This window comes from Marmota monax, unplaced genomic scaffold, assembly GCF_021218885.2.
Source record: "Marmota monax isolate L192 unplaced genomic scaffold, Marmota_monax_Labrador192_F-V1.1 WCK01_AAM20220418_F8-fsc00064, whole genome shotgun sequence".
NCBI classification, from domain to species: domain Eukaryota; kingdom Metazoa; phylum Chordata; class Mammalia; order Rodentia; family Sciuridae; genus Marmota; species Marmota monax.
This window is the reverse complement of record NW_026694542.1, coordinates 7,697,717-7,715,544: the sequence shown is the minus strand read 5'-3', so window position 1 is coordinate 7,715,544 and position 17,828 is coordinate 7,697,717. Positions and strand designations below refer to the sequence as shown.

Sequence of the window (17,828 nt, the reverse complement as noted above, 5' to 3'; positions counted from 1 at the left end):
GATAAATTTGCAAATCTATTTGTTCTTGGCTCCTACAACCTTTTCTCCTTCTCAACTCAACCAAACCTTTACTAATTAAAACGGCACAGAAAAATTAATTTGACTCTGATGTTCAATATGTGAAAGGTTTCTTTACTTCCTGAAAATTCTTTGCTTCAAAGCAGATTTTTTTATGTCAGCCTAGTCAAATTATTATCAAATATTTAGAGTATTTTGAGATATGACTATGTATCAATTAAATTTTGGAAAAGTATGTTTTCTCCACCTATGCTAGTAGAAGAGTCACAAGTAGATTTTTAATTTCAAATCTAACAATTGATCTTAACATTAATAAATGGGTTTCTACTGCTTGAGCCCTAAACTCGATTAATCAAAAAATACTCATTGAATGTAGTCTGAATGCCCAGTTCCATACTTATTTTATTTATTTATTTTTATGTGGTGCTGAGGATCGAACCCAGAGCCTCGCACTTGCTAGGCGAGTGCTCTACCACTGAGCCACAACCCCAGCCCAAAACATGAGGTTTACTTTTTTTTTTTTTTTTTTTAATGGTGCTGGGGATTGAACCCAAGACCTTGTGCATGTTAGGTCCTGAGCTATATCCCCAATAGTTCCATACTTAACTGTCAATCTTACCATAACCAATTTATTTATTTATCTTTGGGGGTACCAGGGATTGAACTCAGGGGCACTCACCCACTGAGCCACATCCACAGCCGTTTTTTGTATTTTCTTTAGGGACAGGGTCTCACTGAGTTGCTTAGCAACTTGGTTTTGCTAAGGCGGCTTTGAACTTGGGATCCTTTTGTCTTAGCCTCCCAAGCCTGGCCTCATGACCAACTTCTTTGGATGGTTTGAATGCAAAAATGTTTCTGGTCTTGAAGAGTTAAAAGAACTTTCATATATTCAATAACTGAGAGCTTCTCCTCAATACATAAAATTTCCTTCTTTAAGCAATTTCCCACCATCTCTTTTATTTTTTTAGCTATAGTTGGACATAATACCTTTATTTTATTTATTTTTGTGTTGTGCTAAGGATTGAATCCAGTGCCTCACATGTGCTAGGTGAGTGCTCTAACAATGAGCCACAACTCCAGCCCCTTTCCACCATCTCTTACAGATAATTTTGCCTTTAAATAGCAAGCCATTTAGATACCACAAGACTATCTTAGCCATCTATTCACCCCTAGACACTGGTGGAAAAAAAAATAAATAAATAAAAATCAATTTTAAAAATACAGAATAGTCAGCTAGATATTTAAATCAAACAGGGAATCTCCAGACGCTAGATACAAATTCATTCAAATAAATACTTCAAAGTTTCATACATAAATTCACTTTTAAGGTATTGAGTACTTCAATGTTCTAAAATGTGGGAAGAGTTAACATTTTATCATTACTGCTAGAGGTTGTTACTCTAAGAATTGTCTTACAAAGGTCAACATTTTATTGGGTCTTCCAAAATCAATTCTTCACCATGAGAAATGGCCATCAGTTAAATAAACTTAGAATAAGAACAAAACAAGTCAATACATTCATAAGCTACTGCTATCCTTGGGACCTGAATTCTAGTGCAATCTTCGAAGATACTTAGCTAAATCTAATCTATCTTTTTAAAAAAAATATTTTTCCCTTAGTTGTTGATAGATCTTTATTTATTTATACGTGGTGCTGAGAATACAACCCAGGGCCTCACACATGCAAGGCAAGTATTCTACTGCTGAGCCACAGTCCCATCCCTAAATCTAAATTTTCTCATCTGTAAATTAAAGGCACAACTGTGTAAGAATGTCTAAAGTCATAACCAGTGCTAAAGCTCTAATGCTTTGGAAAGACTGTTAAAATTTTATCTGTCTTCGTATGTTCTTTTAAAAAACTAAAACCAGCACACACACAACATAATTCAAAAATTACAGGAAGCTTTAATTGAAAAATAAGTTTCCTCCTAGACTCCTGAGTCCCTCCAAAGCCTAAAACAACCACTGTTTGTTTTGTATTCTCAAAAAAATAAAAAATTAAAATTAAAATAAATAAACAAACAAAAAACGCATGTACCAGCAAATTCCCTGTAGGCCATACATATACTTATTCTTTCTAAAGGTTGTAAAGAATTCTACTGCACCATGCTGTGTGGTTTCCAGATTTTTTTTGGGGGGGGGGGGGCTGGGGGGGTAGGGTGGAGGGGTAGTTATTGGGGATTGAACTCTGCTCTGGGGCACTCAACAACTGGGTCATATCCCTAGCTATATTTTGTATTTTATTTAGAGACAGAGTCTCACTGAGTTACTTAGCTCCTGGCTTTTTTGCTGAGACTGGCTTCCTGATCCTCCTGCCCTAGCCTCCAGAGCTGCCAGGATTTCAGGCCTGTGCCACCACACCTGGTGGTTTCAGATTTTTCTCACAAACTATGTGGCAAACAAGTGTACCTGTGCATGAAATACAAGTGGTTGTTGAAGCATTAGACAGGAAAGCCTGGTATCAGGAACTCCCAGCAGTAAACCTGCTGGTTTGAGAAGGCCTGTTTCACATGGTGTCCTGCCTAGTTTTATCTTAAGCACTAGCACAGCACTTGAGATGGGCATGACCTACTAAGAGCCAAACAGCCTGTTTACCCCCCCCCACACACACCTATATCCTATTTTCCGAGAAAAAGCAAGCACCTAGAGAAGACTCCTCCCACACTGAAACTTTATATCTACCCTTGATACATACCGATATAAATAAGGCAAGTGCACCAATACCCACACCCCCCTCTGATTGGCTTAACCTGGCACTGCCCCTGTTCTGTAAAACATATTTCTGGTCTTCTGTGGCTGTATCTTGGTTCTACTTTCATAGCTTTTATTTCAGAGTCAGCCCAGTCCTCCAATGGGAACCTGTTCCCTTACCCATGCAAGACATGAGCGAGATACCTGAACAAAAAAGTACAAGGAGGCCCAAGAGCCTGCACACTTTATTTTGATAGATACTTCTAATTGCCCTCCAAAGTTATCAATATATGCTTCTAATGTGATTCCCCACTGAGCATCTACCTCTTAGTTCACTATCCATTCAGGATAGACAGAGAGAATTAAAAAAAAAAAAAAAAAAAGAATGGGTACAAACATGCAAAGTACAAGAAACAGTGAGATTTAGACTTAAATAAACAAAAAACAGCCAAATCTTTTATTGACAAACTCCAACCAAAAATATAGCAAACATAATATATGGTACTTGCCTGCTGGTTGCTTACAAGATTTAAGTGTTGATATTTCCTTGTGATGCTTGTAAAAAAAGATATTGACAGAAAATAAATTTCTATTCACAGAATAGGCAAACAATTTATATTGTAAATTCTATGAAACTCCACAAAAAGTCCAGTTCTGTCTTAGATCAGAATGTGGATTTAATAAGGTGTATTGCAGGCTGGGGCTGTAGCTCAGCCAGTGGTAGAAGGCTTGAGACACTGGGTTTAATCCACAACATTGCAAACAAGCAGTGGCTAAATTCCTCCACATATAATCTGTCCGCTTTCAGAGAATGTTATCAGCACACATAAAAGTAAATTTAGTTCCTTGTCTTTGTCATTGACAAGGTTCCCATTAAGTCAACTGTTTACCCCCAAATTAAAAAGGATAGTGCATGATACCAGACCTGATAAATGTGTTAATAAAACACACAGGAAGCAGCTCTTAGAATGATTTTACATTTTTAAATTAAACAAGTGGTACAACGTCTATAATGTAGTAGATACCCAGTAAACAACTTTTAAATTAATTCATAGTATCCACTTTGGAAATTATCACCTTAATTTTACAGAAAGTATTTGCAAAGGACCATATAAACAACAGGCAACTCTAAGAGTGTGGGTGTGGGTGGGTTCCCATGATCTCCTAAAATCAAAATAAATATACACAAAGTTCCCATTTTACTTTCCTGTAACTATTATATTTATTACACCTTCAACTGTATCATGCAAAATTTAAAAATATTTTGTCCTTACACTGAAATGTGAAAAAATGCATATTACAGAATCAGAGCCAGGCAGTGGCACAAGCTGGAATCCCAGCAGCTCAGGAAGCTAAAGCAGGAGGATCACAGGTTCAAAGCCAGCCTCCGCAACTTAGTGAGGCGCTATGCATCTCAGCGAAATCCTGTCTCTAAATAAAAATATAAAAAAGGACTGGGGATGTGACTCAGTAGTTACGCTCCCACTGGTTCAATCCCAGTACCTGCTTCCCCACTCCAAAAATAAACAAACAAATAAAAAACATAGAGCTGTGTGCAATGGTGCACGCCTATAATTCCACGGGCTCAGGAGGTTGAGGCAGGAGGATGGTGAGTTCAGCAATGGTGAGGCGCTAAGTAACTCAGTGAGACCCTGTCTCTAAATAAATACAAAACAGGGCTGGGATGTGGCTCAGTGGTTGATTGCCCTGAGTTCAAGCTACAGTTACTCGCACCTCAAAAAAAAAAAAAAACAGAATCAGGAAACATACATCCAATTTGTATATTTTCAGCAGATGTTCCTTTAAATTTATAAGTGAAAAAATAAAATTTATGAACTCATAAGACTTCCCACCATATTCTTTCCTCACTCACATAAACCAGATGCATCCAATATTAAATCTCTTGAGAAAACTAAGCTCCCAGTGATCACTAAAGCACAAGCCCTATGATTTTAGGCATTAACAGGAAGCACTCAGAATCAAGGCCAACCTTAAAAACCTACACATAAAACTAGCCAATCAGGATCGTAGACCAGAAATATCTTTTAAAAAGAAGGTTTGTCTTCTAGCCCTTACTATAACTATGCCACAAATTATTGTAAGGGCTCAGCTGAAGATATTGGGCTCACAGCAAACAGTTCTAGGCATCCAATAGGATATCAATAGAAAAGGAGAGGAAGTGACATTAATAGGATGAAAAGTCAAATAAGGGTTATTTGGTAAGGGTCCTACCCATGATATAAATAAGTCCTTACCTGCAGGTATATGGGTAGGCCCTTTAAGACTGACTGTAACTGAAAAATTATGAAAGTCTTCTAGATGCTAACAAATTCTACTTACCAGAGTTCAATGTCCAGTTTATCAGACTGAACTACACAGTTTTAAGTAAAAAATTTTCAAGTGAAAATTTTACACCAAAGAAAAAATCTCAATCACACAAAAGAGGTAAGCCTCAAACAACACTATCCACTCTTTCCAAGATACATAAGAATGTGTTTCTTGGATTAGAGATTAGTATAACGTGGCAATGGACCAATGACTACTTGAAACTAGTCCAAAAGTCAAATCCAAAGACACTCAATTTAACACACAGCTTGCCAATTACACTGTCAAGAACAAACTGAAGCAATGTTTGGTTGGGTTACTATGTTAAATGCAAACTATTATGACATAAAAGAGAACCATTAATAGGTCATTATTGGTTGCAGACATGTAACCAAAGTGCACACTTATTGGTTATTGACATTGCAACCAGAATATTTTATCCAATCAGATCATGTGATGCAAATAACTTTCAAATTCAGCTTCAAAACTGATGTCCAACATTCTTGAGACTTTCATATTACTTGTAATTAACCCAATCACTTCTATAGATAATTAACGTCTATAAACTTTGACTTTTAAAATTAATGTTCATTTAGCTAATTCACAATGTCTTTATACTGTAGTTGGCAAAAGATAATACTTTTATTCTTTACTCTGGAATGAAACTATGATCTTTATTTCAGTTCCTGCCATAGCTAATTGCTGAGAGCCATTGCCAAGTAGGAATGACGCATTGCAATTTCTTTGTCAGCCTACTCCATGTTCTTAGAGGAAGAACTCTCCATGGTGGACCCAGGTCATTTGCAGTGACTTTGCATGAAAGGTGACCTTGCTCAAGGTGTACCCTGCTGGGAATAGGGCGTATCCTGCTGCCTCTGCCCGCTCCTTGAGTTCCCGTTGAGTATTCAGAGAGTATTTTGGGATTCAGAGCCCGGTGGAGAGTGTGGATTTTGCCCAGAACGTGTTTGTAGGGTGCCGGTGTGAGTTCGGGAATAAAAAATTGCTGTTTTAATCTACAAGGCTGTGAGTGGCTCGTGATTTTGTGCCCAGCCAGACTGCAGCATTTGGTGGCCCGTACGGGGAACGCCTGAAACTTGGAGGTAAGTGAAATTTCTCGCTCTTGAGGAAGAGAGAAAGAATGGGTGAGCATTTCAAAAAACAATGTGTTCTTGTTTTGATTTATTTTGTTTTTATTTCAAGTTGCCTGTTCCTAGAACTTTCTCAGGCAAATTGGGGAAAATGGTTGACTCAAGGTTTGAAGTTGTTCGCCTCCGAGGAAGAGAAATTGTTAGAGAAAGGAGGCACCCCAGTAAGACCAAGAACAGTTAGGACATATGTTGATACAATACAAAAATGTAGCCCATGGCTTTTTAAAGACGAGTTATTAAGTTTATCAATGGGACCATCATGGTATCCTGTAGAAGGATTTTTCTTCAACAAGAAAGAGATGGCTAGTTCTGTTTACTACATTTGTCCAAGATCTTGGTTTTTACAGACATCTGATTAATTTACAAAGCTAAAGTGTTAAAATATCAACCACTAAATATAAAATCAAGTACTCTTTACTTATTAAGTTCCATAAGGTAATATATTTAAACATTATGTGTGTTTTCATAAATTGGTAAATGGAAAAAAGTTTAATATTGCTTTGTGTCTGTGTCTTTCCTAAAACAAGGTTACTAAGTTAAGATTCTATCATGTGTAATTTATATACAAAGAGTATAAGAAGTTTCAGTTGGGTTTCAATTATAATATTATAGTATCATAAAAAACATGAAAGTATTTCATCTTATTAAAGTGGAGTAATTTGTCTAAATCAGAAATTTTATAAGAGTTGTTTCAGAATGTGAATTTATAAAAAGGGTTAACAGCTAGAAAAGAGATATTAAAAGATTGAAGATGTGAAAATATATTTTAATATGGAAGGTTAAAAGAAAAAGATATGTTTCTAGATGAGATAATCTCTGTGTGGTAAAGTAAAAAGTTGTAAAATGCCATTTAAAAAGATTTTGAGGAAACTAGACTTACTTTAAAAGCTTGAGAAAGAAAGAAAGAAAAAAAAAGATATTTGTACATGGCAGATTGAGACAAAGCTTCTTAATGGAGTAAAAAAAAAAAAGCCTTTAGTTGAAGGGCAGCCATGTAAACTAACATTAAGCGATTTAAACAGAATCTAAGCCTCGTTTAAAAGAGTGAAGCTGCAGGTGGTGAAAAAGTACATTTAAAAGTACAGTATAGATGATAATTGGAAGGCTTTAAAAGGTTATATTGAAGGTGGTTAAGATGCCTTCATGATGGAGGAAAGAAAACCCATGAAAATGGGAAGATAACAGGATAAAAGATACTTAGATAAAGAAGATTAAAAATTTGAAGTGAAAAACTTTAAAGACAGAAGTATAGAAAGTTAAAAAGAAAAAAAGATAGAAAAGATGTAGGAAGATAAAAAAGATGTAGGAAGACAATAATTTTAAACCCACAAAATAGGAAACAAAAGAAAACTAAGAGGAAAAAAAAGCAACTAAGGGTGAATGTACAAACCTTGGGGGGGGGGGAAACTAGAAGATAGAAATAAGATAAAAAATGGTTGAAAATGTCAAGTAAGGTATTTCAGATAGAAAATGCAAAAAGCTAAGACAACTTTTAGATACAGACATATACTTATTAAAGCAAAAAAGAGGGAATTGGAAAGGGGTATATATCCCCCAAAGATAAACTTAAAATAACCGTTTTTACTCTAAACTTTTTAAATTTGGATTCATCAGGACTTAGTGCTGCGGAAAGGCATATGTATCCAAAAAATGTACATAAGCCTAAGGTACTTTGGAAGGATATTCTAACAGGACAATGGAAAGGTCCTGACCCAGTGATTGTCTGGAGTTGAGGTTCTGTTTGTGTGTTTCCACAGGGAGAATAGCAGCCGATTTGGATTCCAGAGAGACTAACCAAAACAATTTCTACAGACCAAAAAGATGATGATTTGACTCAAATCCATAACAGCTGATATCCAGAGCTCCAGCTTGGCTATTCTTACATCTGTGACAGTGATTAACCAGAATGCTTTTTTCAATATCTATTTTATTATTGCCTTTTCCCACATCATAAAGTTCTATTTTATTTTTTGAGCTCATACAAACCTAGTTTAATGTTTTTCTGATCAGTTTTATTTTTTGACTGTGGAGTTTTTAAACATTGCAATGGAGATTTCACCTAGGTAAAGCTACAAGGCCTTTATTATTGTCTTATGTGTTGTACGTTTGTGTGCACTCTTGTGTTTTGTGTTGTATGTCTGTGTGTGCGTATGTCCATATTTCTTATATGAGGAGCGCTCATGAAAAAATGGATCCGAATTATTATTTTTTTTTTATTCACGTGATTTAAATGGTTTAAATTAGGTAAACAGCTGTTAAGGATTGTTTTTAAAGGAGGTTAACAGATCTGTTTGTTTACTTTCACCTTTCCTTTTCATTATTTTTAATAATTCTGTTTAGGATAATGTCTCTTTAGCATCATTGCCAGAATTCTTATCTCCATCCCAGTGCCGGTGAAGACTAAGATAAAACCATATGATAGCTGTATAAACTGTATAAACTGTAAACTGTATAAACTGATGCATCAATGAATATAACTCAACAAGTAATGCTCAATCAAGGAGTCGATTTACTTTGGGAGGAAATGGACATATTGATAGACTCCTCCGCTTTGAACTGCTTGCAGAACTTGCCTGGACTATGTATCACTTGTATGCATTGTGAACTATCGTTTGGTGCAGCGAATTGTGGTAGTGCTGGCATATCTTTGCTGATGGTGTCACCAGTGATGCAATTTTTCCAAAGGAGCTGTTAATTGGCTTGGTGTCGTGGCATTTTTGTATCCTCTTCCCTTCTGCTAGTGATGGTCTAAAATTTGGGGGCCAACAGAGGTGAGGCAAAGAACCTTACCCCCCCACTGGCACCAAGGCCAAATTTGGGGGCCAACAGAGGTGAGGGAAGAACCTCACCCCCCCCCAAACTGGTGCATAGGCCATTCCACAAGTATGGCTGTATGCTGGACCAGTAGTCAGTGACAGGTATGATCCAATTGCAGTGGTATCAACCTAAGACAGGAGGCTGACGCCTAGAGGTCAGTTTTTCCCATGACGGGTAAGAACCATATGGTGAACTGGACAACCTACCAGGCACCGTCCTTAAGCCACATTGCTTGTTGTTTAATTAATCAGAAGTGGGGAGATGCTGAGAGCCATTGCCAAGTAGGAATGACGCATTGCAATTTCTTTGTCAGCCTACTCCATGTTGCTTAGAGGAAGGACTCTCCATGGTGGACCCAGGTCATTTGCAGTGAGTTTGCATGAAAGGTGACCTTGCTCAAGGACCAGGGCAGATCCGGGTTTAGGGTGGATCAGGGTTTAGGGCGGATCGGGATTTAGGGCCTTTCCAGGTTTAAGGTGTACCCTGCTGGGAATAGGGCGTATCCTACTGCCTCAGGCGTGCCTGCTCCTTGAGTTCCCTCGGGATTCAGAGAGTGTTTTGGGATTCAGAGCCCGGTGGAGAGTGTGGATTTTGCCCAGAACGTGTTTGTAGGGTGCCGGTGTGAGTTCAGGAATAAAGAATTGCTGTTTTAATCTACAAGGCTGTGAGTGGCTCGTGATTTTGTGCCCAGCCAGACTGCGGCAGCTAATGTTAAAATATCTTATTCAAGAGGAAATTTCCAAAAAAAAAAAATTAAAACAAAACTCAGATTTGCATGGTAAAGTCATTCACAATTTGTTTGGAAAAAGAGTAGAATTAGTACTGTGCCTTTCAGTCTGAGGACTCTTCAGGTCCTTTCTTGCTTGCTTAAGTACTGATGACTAAGTAAAAGAAAAACTGACAAAATAAAACTCAACACTTACTTATTTGCAAACATGGTCACAGTACTGTTGGAAAAGCCTAGATAATTTTGTTAAAATGAGGTTTTTGCCAGGCATTGTGATGTGCACTTATAATCCAAGAGACTGGGGAGGCTGAAGCAGGAGGATCACAAGTTGGAAGGCCAGCCCCAGGAAATTAGTAAGGTCCTAATAAGCAACTTAGTGACATTCTGTCTCAAAATAAAAAATGAAAAGAACTGGGAATGTGGTTCAGTGGTTAAGCAACCCTGGATTCAATCCCCAGTACCAAAAAGATAAAATTAAATAAATAAAATGAGGTTTTTGCATTACAAAAAGACCTACCCATATATTGTTAAAGAGTGCAAAGAGTAGATCATCCACAAAATTCTGGGATAAAAACTCTAGATGCACTTTTTATTTTTTTTTTTTGGGGGGGGGGGTGGTGCTGGGAATTGAACCTAGGGCCTTGTGCATGTGGGGCAAGCACTCTACCAACTGAGCTATATCCTTGTTTATTTAAAATTTTACATACAGTAAAATTATACTTTCTGGTGTACAGTTCTGTGAATTAAAAAGAAAAGATTTCTACCAAGTCAAAAGCAGGCAAAACAAAATCTAAAAGGTTAAGCAAGGATTTACTGAAAAGAAATAATGGTCCTTTTCTTTTGATCCTGCCTTCTAGCCACTCTTCAATTATCATTTTATTGATTTCTATGCCTGCTTATCTCTTCTGTACCTCTTCTGTACCATAAACCAACTTTCTACTACTAAACATCTCAACACGGCTATCCCATAAACATATGAAACTCAACAAGTCCAAAATGATAGCCCTACTTCCTCCCACAACCTGATTATTTTTCCAATGATTCTATCATTCATTCAAGTATTCAAACTAGAAACCTAGGAGTCAGCCTCAATTCCCCACCCCGCTCCCTATACACTCTTCTACTTCCCATCCCACAATGCAGTCATCACATCTTACCAATTTTACCTCAGAAATACATCCCAAACCCATATTTCTCTTCATCCCACAACCACAAGCAGTCAAGTCCCTGACATTAGCACACTGCAGTATTACTTTAATTGCTATATTTTCTTTTTCTATTCCTACAAACAGAATGAACTATTTTTTGCTGACATCTTTTGAGTATGTTTTCTCTACCCAGAATGCCTCTCCCTCATCTTTGTAAACTCTGATCTCTCCAAATAGAATTAAATACTTCCTTCTCAATCTCCGTGTGTAGATTTCTTGCTGCTGTAATTATTTTTCTTTCCCACTAGACTGAGAGTCCCTGGAGTGCACTTGCTATGTTATATTAACCAAGGTAAGCCAGGTGTCTAGGAAGTGTCTTGCAAATAGTAAATGCTTGAAAAAAAAATGAGTGATTCTAACACGATCCAGATGAAATGGCATCAAGGTTTTTATTTCTCTTAGATAAGATTCCATGCTTACCAATAAACTCTCCCCCACCCAAGCCCCACTCTGCCCCACCATGCTGGGGACTAAACCCAGGATCTCTGTGCATGGTAGGCACGCACTCAACCACTGAACTACATCCCCAGTCCCACCAAGTGATCTGTTCATTTGTATGGTACAGTATGTTTCCTAGCTGTAAAATCTCAGGAACATTACTTAAGAACCTTTCTGTGTCACAGACTCCTCATCTATAAAATACAGATGAGATTATCTTCCTCTTTAAGGTTATTCTAAAGATTAAATGAGTTCAATACAGGTAAAATGCTTAGAATAATGCCTGACACATGGTAACTTGCTCAGTAAATATTAGATATTCTTCCTTTTAAAGTAGTACCTTGACTCTAGAAAGGGAATGGACAGTAATGACATATTTTCTATGCCAAGGAAAAGACTACCTCTCAAAACATATTAATAAGGGCTGGGGTTGTGGCTCAGCAGTACAGCGCTCGCCTAGCACGTGCGAGGCACTGGGTTCGATCCTCAGCACCACATAAAAATAAATAAATAAAATAAAGGTATTGTGTCAACTACAACTAAAAAAAATTTTTTTAAATACATTAATAAAATGGCATTCTGTCAGCTCCTGTGAATTAGCTATTTTACCTGACACTAATCAATTCTAGTGACACTGAAGCAACTGAAGTTACCAATAAAACTGAAGAATGAAGCCTGAATTTTAAAGATCTCACCAAGTTAATGGCATCCTGAGACAGCCTGTCAGAAGAGCTAGTTGGTTACCTTGTGACACCTTACCTCAGTTCTCTTTAAAATGTACTATTTTGGTCAAAAGTAGTAAAATTTATTGAAAAGAATGTTACATTAGGAGAGAAATACACAAAGCATGCCATTAACTAGCTTTGATTATGTACTTTACAGAGAAAGTCCTTGAATTTAAGAAAGTACTAGTCAGTTCTCAATTATTCATATTAAGGGAGGTAAAAAGTGATATGAATAATTCAAAACAGATAGTAAAAAGAAATCCTTAACACATTTTACTTTTGAATACACTGTCATTTCTTCTAAAGATTTACATCCAAATTATCTTTTGTCTGAACTTATAATAATTATTTACATAGTCTGGACATACATTAAAGATATCATGGGACTGAACTGAACATAAAACAGGAAGCCAACCTGAGAAAATTTTGAGGGATAATTTACATGAGGATAATGTTAAAACTGACTATGATGTAATAATCCCTCTTGACCTCACAGCATCCTCTTGTGGCTCTTAGCCATAACATTCTTTCAACTGAATAACTGTCATTCAGAAATAAAAGATGAGAACTGAATTTCCAAAGGTGAATCAATCTAAATCTGCAAGGCCATTACAGAATCATTCAGTTGAGGATTTTGTTTCCACAGATATGGGGTTATATTTTACCTACAGAGCTAGAAGTGGGTACCAATCTGATCACAGGCCAACTTATTTCATAAAATCAAGATATTATTCTTCAACAGTTATGTAATAATCTCAGTGTCAGAAAAGGACTTCAGAGACTACCTTGCCTAAACTCTTTGATTTTATAGAAGACACTAAGATCCACAAAGTTGCAACATGTCTACTGAATTACATGGTAAAATAAATACGTATTATTGGAAAGTTTGTTATTTGAATAATTTACACATAAATAAATGACCCTTCAGGGGCTGGGGTTGTGGCTCAGCAGTAGAGCACTCACCTAGCATGTGTGAGGCACTGGGTTTGATCCTCAGCACCACGTAAAAATAAATAAATAAATAAATAACTGTATGAAAATAAATAAATACATAAATAAATGACCCTTTTCCTACATTTCTTGTAAAAAGTTACTTTAATATACCTAGTTTGCTTAAAATGAGGCCACATCTACACATCTGCTTTATCTTATAGTTCCATACTGCACAACTTAAGATGTTGTAAAAATAAAAGCAGTCAGGCACACCTGTAATCACAGAAGCTCAGGAGGCTGAAGCAGGACAATCAAAAGATTGAGGCCAGCCTCAGCAACTTAACAAGGCCCTAAGCAACTTAGTGAGACACTGTCTCAAAGTTAAAAAAAAAAAAAAATCAAAAGGGCTGGGGATGTGACTCAGCGGTAAAGCCCCTCCTGGGTTCAATCCTCAGTACAACAAAAAAGAAAATATTAAAAAAATAAAATAAAAATAAAAGCAATCATCTGGGATCTAACTTCACTCCCATACATGCCTTTCCACTACATCATACATAAACTCTCCTCTTCACAATTAGCTGACTCTAACTTGTTGGTCAGCTCATTCATATTTCTATATCTCTTTCTCATTTATTCATACCCTCTGAAAGCCAAGAAGATCCTCCTACCTCTTATCTGAATACTATATTTCCAGATTCAGATCAAGCTCTACCCTGTACACTCTGAATTCCAATCATACTTACTGTCACCTTCTTAGCAGTTAATAATTATTACTTAGAACCCATGAGCTGACAACGAACATAGGATGCTCAGACTTATAATCCTTCGGTATATGTCTTTCTTTATCCCAAAATTCTTTTTTTTTTTGCAGAGGGGAGAGGATGCAGGGGAGTACTGGGATTGAACCCAGGGACACTCTACCACTTACCCATATCCCCAACCCTTTTTATTTTCTATTTTGAGACATGGTCTCACTAAATTGTGGAGTCACTAAATTGGCTTGAGTCACTGAGATTACAGGCATATGCCATAAGCTGGCCTTAAATTCTCTTGATGGATCTAATGAGACATAGGAATAAGTACTTTGAAAAAACACAATTTGTCAGATGCTAAGAACAGTTACTATAAGAATGTAACTTTTCCTTTATTAAAAAGTTCTTTCTGGGGCTTCTATAGCTAGTTGATAGAGTGCTTGCCCTGCATGCACAAGGCCCTAGGTTCAAGCACCACACACACACAAAAGTCCTTTCCTTAAAAAAAAAAAAAAAAAAAAATTAAAAATCCTTTACTGATGATAAATCTTTTCAACTATAAAAATATCTAAGGAGTGGGCTGGGACTGTGGCTCAGCGGTAGAGTGCTTGCCTCATACGTGTGAGACCCTGGGTTCAATCCTCAGCACCACATAAAAATAAACAAAATAAAGATACTGTGTCAATGTATAACTTAAATAAATAAATAAATAAATAAATAATATCTAAGGAGTGAAGGCCTTATGTGGACTGGAGTGACTTGTACTTCACAGTTGCTGGGGCTACTGGGCTGGCCCACCTCTTCACTGTTTGAACAGGAGCAGATGAGGCACTAAAGCTACTTGAAGAATCTAACCCAAACTTCGATATTAAGCCAAATCATAAATTTATATCAACAATATGAATGACAAAATTAAGAAGAACTGAAGAGATCTCTATATGAGAGGGCAGGGCTCTGTTTAAGGAAATGAGCTCATCTACAAATGCTTTGAGACAGTTACAAGGATTTCCATTTTATGGTAAACCAATGTGAATCCAGTATGCAAAAACAGATTCTGATACGATATTTAAAATATGAGGCACTTTTTGCTGACAAAGAAAAGAAAAAAGCCAAAACTGGAACAGACTGCAACAACTGCAAACAAAAAGCCTGGTCGGGAAATTCCAAATTCAGCTAACACCCAAGGAAATTCAACACCAAATCCTCAGATTCCTGATTACCCTCAAAACTATATTTTATTCCTTAATAATTTACCAGAAGAGAAGAAGATGATGTTATCCATGCTGTTTAATCTGTTCCCTGGTTTTAAGGAAATACAGTCTGATACTTGGAAGGTATGACACTGCTTGTGTCAATTTTGAAAATGACAAGCAGGCTGGAGATGCCAGGGGTGGTTTAAGATCACCCTATCCCATGCTATGATCAACTATGCCAAGAAATAACACTTGGGATAGTCATTTTTAATGGACTTGATGTTATCCACAGTGTTTGCTTTGATAACATTTAGTCAAGTCATTTTAATGGTTCAAGGTGGGGGATAAGTGAAAGTGAAATTTTTGCGAAGGACTTAAAAAAAATTCATCCACTCTTTCTTTAACCTTAGTGATCTAGGAAATACAAAGGCCTTAATTTTGTACAATAAACTTTTCTTTATATCCTATACAAAAAAAAAAAAATAAGGAATGATTAAGAAAAAAATGTAACATTGCACACTCTTTAACACAGTAGTGCCACTTCAGCAGTTAAGTCTAAGGAATCAATTTGACCAGCGTATATAGATTTATGTACAAGGCTATTCGTGACAGCATAATTTATCTAAACAAAAACTAGAGAAGTTCCACAATATGCACTTGGACAAATAAAATATGATGTCTCCATACAACAGATTCTATGTAGTCACTTTAAGAGATTTTTCTTTTTTTACTGGCATGAAAAAATACACTGATAAACAACACATGCAAATACACATTTAGAGAAATACCCAATAATATTCAGAAAAATGTTAACTATAATAAATTGTCTGGGGTTGGGGTTGTAGCTCAGTGGTAGAGTACTTGCCTATGTGAGGCACTGGGTTTGATCCTCAGCACCACATAAAAATAAAGATATTGTGTCCATCTATAACTAAAAAAATATTTATAAAAAGAAACTGCCTGGTTGTATTTGGGGCAATTTTTTAAACTTTTTTTCATTATATGTTTCTATTTTTTCTTTTTTTTTTTAAAATATTTATTTATTTATTTTTTAGTTTTTGGCGGACACAACATCTTTGTATGTGGTGCTGAGGATCGAACCCGGGCCGCACGCATGCCAGGCTAGCGTGCTACCGCTTGAGCCACATCCCCAGCCCCTGTTTCTATTTTTTCCATGAATTATTTTATAATCAGAAAATGAAAACTTTTATTATGAAAAAATACAGTGTAAGTTTTTAAATTACATGCAGTTCTTTTTAAAGATCTGTACACAGTGTATTACTCCCATTTACTACAATCACCACCACTCAGAGTGCCACATTCGCTTATTGAGTTTTAACCCCACTGGGCATGGTGGCACAGGCCTGTAATCCCAGTAGTTCAGGAGCCTGAGGCAGGAGGATCATGAGTTCAAAGTCAGCCTCAGCAAAAGCGAGGTGCTAAGCAACTCAGTAAGACCCTGTCTCCAATACAAAATAGGGCTAGGGATGTGGCTCAGTGATTTGAGTGCCCAAGTTTAATCCCCAGTACCAAAATAAAAAAAGTTATAACTACTAAAAAATATGTCAAAACTGATATGTAACTAAATTCCCTGTTGTCTTTATATTGTTTCTTCAAGCCAGAAATTTCTGAAATAATTTATGATAACTTTCACTGAAGGAAGTTTCTACTTTATGGAGAAGATATTTCCCTAAGTGGTAAACATGATAGATGGCAATGAGTCAAGTTATCACCAAGTCAAATTATATTCCAAATGTCAACCATCACCACCACCACATCATCGCATATGACCAAGGTTCAGGGAACCACCACTGCTTTGGTACCTCTAGTCAACAGATTTAGAGTACTGGGGTGCCCAATACTTGGTAGTCTTTGGGTTTGGATTTCAATTTCATAAGTTTCCAGAGCCATTCCATTTCAGATGCTCATCCATACTCCAATTCCTCAGCAAGGATCTCTTGGACTTCCTCCACTTCCCAGATACTAACTTCTGGATTATGTCTGCATTTCTATCCCCCTACCAAGAGGAAGGGAAGAGTCAATATGAGAAAACAAAAAGTGTAAAAGTCCCAAGAGAAGACTTGAACGGATATACTAGAATAAAAAGGCAGTAAGCTTATATATGGCAACCAAAGGGAAACACTATTATGCAAGAAAAAGGCAAGGACCATACAATAGAAGGCCTAAGAAGTCATAATGAAGAGGGGATGTTGTCATTTTCATGAATCTTGCTGTTCCCATGGTGCATCAATTGTACATAAAAGTTTCATTTTCAACGTACGAAAATGAATTTCTAGAGCTGTTTCAAACTTCACCTCCCTTTCCCAAAATTCAGTATGAAAGATCCAACTGCTTGCCTGCTGGAGGCGGTCTCTGTCCTAAAGGGCAACACATCCAAAACCAAGTGCACTTTTTTCTCCACAGCAGCTCATTCTGACTGGTTTATATCTGCTAATAGACCCATCAATTCATCCAAGCTTGACATCTTGATGTTATCTTTATTTCCTTGCCTAATGCCCACCCCCACTGAATACAGGTTCCACAGATCCTTAAAATCCCCAACCTAGTCCTTCATTTCCAGTTCCACTGACATTATCCTAGTTTATGCTAGCACCAATTATTTTTCTGATTACTGGAATAGGCTAGCTAGTTTACACACCTCCACTTCTTTCTCCATCAAATTTAGCCCATATGATGTCATTAAGACAATTTAAAGACCATCAATAAGCATATGATATACAAATTTATTACCTCAAGCTCTGCTTTCACTTGAAGCTCCACTCACAGATCTGCCTACTCAACATATTTATACTTAGCTTTATTCGTATCTAAAATTGAACTCCTGATTTCTGA

The 17,828-nt window shown here is 36.8% G+C and overlaps 1 protein-coding gene and 1 pseudogene across 2 annotated transcripts in view; one reads left to right on the top strand and one right to left on the bottom strand.

Moving 5' to 3' along the window:
• The window catches only part of Spop (speckle type BTB/POZ protein), an 88,895-nt gene that overhangs the window by 54,142 nt on the left and 16,925 nt on the right, over positions 1-17,828 (bottom strand). The window lies entirely within an intron of this gene.
• Positions 14,721-15,224, top strand: LOC124076503 (U2 small nuclear ribonucleoprotein B''-like; annotated as a pseudogene).